Raw genomic sequence first — 7,312 nt, 5'->3', positions numbered from 1 at the left:
TATAATATGTAGCTCAATATAAATATATCTTAGGGCCTCCCCTGGTGGCTCAGTGGTTGAGCGCTGGGTTGCAAAGCTCTCTGCAGTGCCGGTTCAATCCCCGGGCCCCAGTGGGGGCCCCACATGGCTCGCTCTCCTGCCGTGCCCGCTGCTCCCCTCAGCAGTGTATTTCATCCGTCTGCCTGTTCTGTTCCCCGCTCAGGCTCTGGTGAATTCTCTCACCCTCCCATGCTTCTGACTGTACCCAGTGCTTGTATAAATAAATAATCTTTAAAAATAAATAAATAAATATATCGTAGGACATCTTTTTTTGTATGCATTTACAGAACTCTGAAATAATATCTAAATCAAAAATAACAAGAAGAGTGTCATTGCTTTATCTTTCTGAAAAATAGGTATTATTCAACCTGTTGTAATACCACAGATCATGTGGTCTGAAATACATGTAAGAAAGTAAGCATGAAAAAGACAAATTTACCCTCCACCTCCTTTATTATTACTATATACTATCATTAAGAAAATAGTTTGACCTCACTGACCATTTTATGAGGTATAGAATATCAAGAAGCAGCATTTTTAATTGACTATTAATTTACTCTAATCACTTATTGTACCATTTGGTAACTGCAGACAAAATTTCTAATTTGTCTTCATCATTGACTTTTGGAGATAGAAATATTCTATCATGTACCTGGTGAACATTTAGCAGTTCAAGAAAGCTGACAAGAATATCAGAACATTCAGAATATAGTTTCTTCACAAATAATATGTATAATAACTGGACTTTAGAAATGTCCAATAATAATGGAAATGCATTTCAGGCCATCAAAAAAACATAAAACGATATGGGATAAAATACTGATGCAAAAATTCCTTTGCTAGGGCCTCCCTGGTGGATCAAGGGGTTAAGCACCACACTATGAAGCAATCCACAGCCTCTGCAGCACAAGTTCGATCCCAGGCTGGCCAGGGAGCAAACCACATGGCGCAGCAGACCTCTCCTGACTTGCCCGCTGTTCCCCTCTGCAGTGTATTTCAGTCAGTCTTCCTGTTCTGTTCCCCACTCTCTCTGGTGGATCTTCTCACCCCCCACATCTCTGGCCTGTACCCCAGCTCTTGTATGCATAAATGAATCAATCTTTTAAAAAAAATTCCTTTGCTAATTTTCTCATTTCTCCATTTGTTCTCTATTTTAAGATTTACTTTCTTTTTATTTGGTAATATCATTAACGTATTTCCTAAATTTAGTATATTAATATGATAATGACTTTGATAGTTATTTTGTGGAATTTTTCCACTTCACAGTAAAAAGAATGACTGCAAATGATTCCAGATGTAGCATAAGGCTATTATTTACTCTTTGGAAATTAATGGTATCATATTAAGTAGGGCAATACTTTCATAGTTGTTAAATATATTAATATATGCAAAATATGAATTAAAAGGTGACATACAAATATTAAGCTGAATATTAAATTTAATATGAACATGATACTTGTCCTTATTCACTGATAAATGTAAATTCTAGATCTATACCTGGATTGATGAATAGATTATGCCTTGATCTCTGATAACTAAATATTAATGAGAGTATTATTACAGATTGGGCTTTAATACATATAGTTGTGTGATTGTATGGTAGTTATGTGGTACAATGACATTAGAACTCTAATATATATTACACATAACTTTAAAATCTTACAGATTTAGTAGTTACTAGAAAATATAATCAATTCTGAAGATACTCTGGAAAATTTTAATTTTGTTTTAGGAGTTGTTGAAACCAGGCATGGTGTATATGTAAGATGATGGATTTTCTGGGAGTTTCCTTGGAAAAGATTTTATATATTTCCACAGTCCTAGCACTTCTGGAAACATTGCAACCTCTGGAGATGCAATATAACATTTTTGCATCAATTTTAAGATTTGAGTTCATTTTTTCCTATTCATCATTAGAGAGCACTCTTTACTCTGCCTGCAATGGGATATGGAAGTTAATTGCTTTGTGGTAGTAGCAGTGGACTACATTCTGTCACTCAGCTGATATCAGTGACCTAAGTGAAATGAGATAGTTTCTTGGTAGTGAATTCAAAAGGAAAGCTCTTAAATGTCTTCCACAGTAATCTTAGTATGACCTTGTCAGTATAATATAGCTGAGATAGTGGCAACCTAATTTCTCAGTGACTGTTCCCCTTAGCCATGCCAGCTGCTAAGCTCTACGCTAGCTATTCTTTGACATTAAATAGATAGTCATTTTTGTAAAGAACTAAATTGCTTTATTTATTACTGATTTTGCTTGCCTCATTTATTGAAACACTTTGTCACAGCTGGAGAATGCAGCTGCTTTCTTTTTCCTTATATTACAATAAAAAATAAATCATAAGATAAATATATTAGAGGAAAATAGTTTATTCAGTGTTTAGAGTGAGCTGTCAGCAATTTAGAAATATATAATTTTCAGAAATGAATATATAATTTTAATCATAACATATTGATACTGATCAGTTATTCTGATTGTGCTGTAGTATTATTTTAAAACTTTTATTTTTTTGTTAAGACAAACAAAATACCCCTATCTCAAACTTTGAAAAAAATTAAGTTCTTGAATTTTGGTATCTTTTATGTAATCCTGTCCAAAGTTGATCAAATGCAAATTTATATATATGTATATGTGTGTGTGGATATATTTGTGTATGTATCTATATCTATATATAGTTACTGATACCAGAACCTGCCACATATTAGCACTGAGAAACTTGAAAACACAAAGTGCAATTGTTCCTGAATGATATGATAACCAGTTTAGAACATAAAAATAATTTTTATCTCAACCACATTTCTCAAGTCAAAAAACTAAACTCATGTTTTTTTTGTTGTTTTCTAAGGTCAGATATATTGAGATTTGATGGTTCAAGCTCAGAGGGAATTCATGTGCACAACAAGGAATGTATATAAAAACCTTTTGATCATACTTGAACTGGAATAAATGCTAGTATATAAAATATTTTAATATTCCATTTGACTAGAACCTGGTAAAAAGTTTCAAATTATCTTTACCTAATGGTTTACCAATAAACTACATAACTAAATAAGGAAAGTTAAAAACAAAACAATAATTTCCCTTTTTATCAATGACAAGTTAACTGTTCTCCTTATGCAAAAATAAAAGCAAAAGGCATACAAAAATATATGAAATAATTTGTCTTCAGACATTTGACAAAGTACAGTGTCAGTCTGTTATCTTTTGAGAAAACAAAACCAACTATAGTCCTTTGAATTCTCCCAAATATTAACTGTAAACAGATATTTTTTTTCCACTTTGGTGCAAGAACAGCTTCTGGGTGTTTTGGGAGTGGATGAGATTGTCACATTCTTACATTTTTATAAACTGTGGAACATCTACAGAAGACTCAATAGTGGAGTGACTCTTTCTGGCCTGTGAAGGAGCATTAAAACATTGTCCTAATGGGCCTCCCCAGTGGGCAGCGGTTGAGCGCTGGGCCGCAAAGCTGCCCGCCGCAGCTTCTGCAATGCCTGTTCTATTCCTGGCCCTTGGCAAGGGTCCCAGATGGCCCGCAGACCTCTCCTGCCGCCCGCTGCTCCCCTCAGCAGTGTGCTTCGGTCCTTCTGCCTGTTCAGCTCCCTGCTCTGGCTCTGGTGAATTCTCTCACCCTCCCGCACCCAGTGCTTGTATAAATAAATAAACAAATCTTAAAATAACAAAACATTGTCCTAAGATATCAGGTTGAGGATATTTGATCTGAATGGTAACTAAACATGTTGGTAACTAAACTAAATGGTAACTAAAGTAAAACTCACTCATTTTAGGAAAAAGGTGAGAAAATGGTAAATTCGACTAAAGTTAATCAACATGTTGTACAGCAGAGTAACTTATTTAGAATAAATAGTTGTAAACATGGCTTTAAGCTTTATGAACTTGGATGAAATCTGTTAACTTATTTTCATTTTCATTTTCTCATCTGTAAAATGAGATTGCTAAACAAGATTAGTAGTTGATGATAATTTAAAGGAAAAAACTATTGAACATCATCTGCATGCCTCAATAATTCTTCACAACAGGGCCGCCTCTGGTGGCGCAGCGGTTGAGAGCTGGATCGATCCCCGGCCACCGGAGGAGGGTCCCACATGGCCGCAAACCCCTCCTGCCGCCCGCTGCTCCCCTCAGCAGTGTACTTTGGTCCTTCTGCCTGCTCTGCTCCCCGCTCTGGCTCTGGTTAATTCTCTCACCCTCCCGCGCTTCTGACTGTACCTAGTGCTTGTATGAACAAATAGATACATCTTTAAAAAAATAAATAAATAAATAATTCTTCACAACATCTCGGAAATGTGAAAACAGTAGACTTTCATTATTATTTTATTGAGGTAACATTGATTTACGATATTGCTAATGTTTTTGGATGACAAAATTCATGTTTCCCTAGATGTGTATTACCACAACATTCCTATCACCAAAGTCCTTAGACCCCTCCATCACAGAATATAGAATTCCTCTACCCCTTGTTCCCAACCTGTTCTCCCTGCTGTTAATATCACTTCTGTTGACAGAATGTTTTTGTTTTGTCTGTTTATTGCTTTGTTTTTATATACAACACAAATGAGTGAAATCATCTGGTATTTGTCTTTCTCCTTCTGGCATTTTTCAGTTACCTAAAGTTCCATCCATGTTGTCACAAATGGCAAAAATCTCATCTTTTTCTAATAGTTGAATAGTATTTCATAGTGTATATACACCACATGTTCTGGATCTGTATCTAACTTTTCAATGTCTAAATCTAATCAACTTCTAAATCTAGATCTAACTTTTCTTTTTCCTGACTCAAGGCCTATTTTAGCAGAACGCTCATGTACCTTCTCAGCAATGTATTCGGTAACAAATCACTAAGGAAGTGAAAATTTTAACTTTCGTCATTTTTTGTAGTAAAATATGTAACCTCACTAGTAAAATTAATTTTAAAAGAAATATCCTATGCCACTTCTGGCATAATCAACTAATTCTGGCTAATTTTGGATGTCATATGTTCATATTCAGTATTTAGTAAACTGCTTCCCATGGGCAAAATCTGAAATGCCATTTATTTCTTAACAGACTGAAAATTAAGAAATGGTATGAAATATTTAAATCCCTGAAAAATAATCAAATAATATTTTGTGATGTGGAAACTTAAAATTCAAAATGTTATTGTTCATAAATAAATTTTCATTGAATGACAGTCATATTCAGTTGTTCATGTAATGTATGTGACTTTTTTTGTGATGAAAAGATAGAGTAATTTTGATAGTGATATGCCCTGAAAACTTGTGTTATCTAGCTTTTCAAATAAAAAGGATCTGCCAACCCTATTTTAGTACAACAGAATCAACCTAAAAATAATTTCAATACTTAATGGACTCAGATGGCATTCTTCAGGATCTGTAGTTCAAAGACTAATGTAGCCTCTAGAAATTTCCCACTATAGATGTGGATGAAATGCATCCTTTTTTTTTCAATTAAGTATTTGATATGTGAATTTTTGTGAGCCAGAATGCTTTTAAATCACATTGTTATAGATGTTTATTTTCTTATCAACTTTTGAATATCTGGATAAAATCTTTGATAGAAAATATAGTAGAATGGTCTTTTAAGTTTAAAGACAACTTAAACATAGGTAATATCAAAGATTGAGGAACAATGTTAGGATGACCTCTGTAGGATTGCTTTTAACAACACTGTCAATTAATACACAATGGTAAAATTAGTCTTTACAAAAATAGTTTTGAATTGAAAATATTTGTCATTAATTATTAACTGTAATATTTGTAAAGGTCTGTATTACCTGATTGTTTATGATCTTTGTGATCAAGTACAAGTTATGAGATTATTATCAATAGACCGATTTACTAGTTGAATGACTTCATAATCAATGGTTTCTAAAAATTCTATATAATCACATCTTTTTTCTTTGTAAATTCATGTTATAACCTCATTGAGAATTTCATTAAAGGAAATCCAATATTGTAAATAAAAAATAATAGGTGGGGCCTCCCCGGTGGCGCAGCGGTTGAGCGCTGGGTTGCGAAGCTACCCACGGCCTCTGCGGCGCCGGTTCGATCCCCGGCTGCTCCCCGGCTGCTCCCCCGCCACCAGAGGAGGGTCCCACATGGTGCGCAGACCTCTCCTGCCGCCCGCTGCTCCCTTCAGCAGTGTACTTCGGTCCTTCTGCCTGCTCTGCTCCCCGCTCTGGCTCTGGTGAATTCTCTTACCCTCCCGCGCTTCTGACTGTACCCAGTGCATGTATAAACCAAAACAAACAAACAAATAATAAATAAATAAATAAGACATGTCTCTAGAAAATTAAAAAAAAACCAAAAAACAAAACAAAACAAACAAAAAAAATAATAGGTGTTTCTGTTTAGTACAGGTTACTGTCAAGATTTTAGATATCCCATTTTCTAAAATTTGTGACTCGGCTTTCGGGTAGATAATGGTGATGTTTGCCATTCTTTGCTGCTTGGTTCCCCTTTTGAACATTTTAATCAAGATCCTTAGATTTTAGAGGTAAATAATGCTGAGGTTAGATCCATACCACACAGCCAAAAGTTTAACTGATTTTGAAAAATGTTTTAATCTATCATAATAGATAAAAGAAAATAGCTAGCTAGTTAGTTTTTCTGCTTTTTAATGTTCTTATGAATGGTCTATATTCATGTAAAATATTATGTAAATGATAACTTTAATAATCAAAGATCTGTATATTGGTGGCATTTATTTTTCATAGTAGTCAAGGTTATACATATATAATATTTCATCTACAGTAATTACTTCAAGATGATTTTGTATACATAACTAGTTCCTTTTGCTTGGGAATATTTTATTTTAAATTTATTTATTTATTTATTGTATGGGCAGGATGGCCACTGGGCAGGTTTTCTGATCCAGCAGATGAGTAAAGGAGAGTCTTGGAGCCCTCAGTGGGTTTCTCAGGCTTTTATTGAGCTGTTACATAGAGCAGCAACCAGATAAACGGCAGGCAGGGGTGCAGGGGGACCAGGAGGCCCTCAGGCCTCCAAGCCCCCTGCAAGTCTTCACTCTGGACTTCTTTCTCCCCTTCTCTCTCTAATGCCTCTCTCCTGCTTCTTCTCTTGGTGATGGACTCTCAAAACTCCTCCCATGGCCCACAGAAGTAAACAAGTCAGTTAGCAACAATGTAACAACTGCAGGTGCCCCATCAGACAGGGCAATCCTAATGGTGGGAGGGCAGAAGAGCCTGAAAACCATTTACCCTATATTTGTACAAGATCCTGGGCACAGGCC

This window comes from Talpa europaea (genome assembly GCF_964194135.1).
Source record: "Talpa europaea genome assembly, chromosome: 1".
Taxonomy (NCBI): domain Eukaryota; kingdom Metazoa; phylum Chordata; class Mammalia; order Eulipotyphla; family Talpidae; genus Talpa; species Talpa europaea.
Note: the sequence above shows the minus strand (reverse complement) of the source record.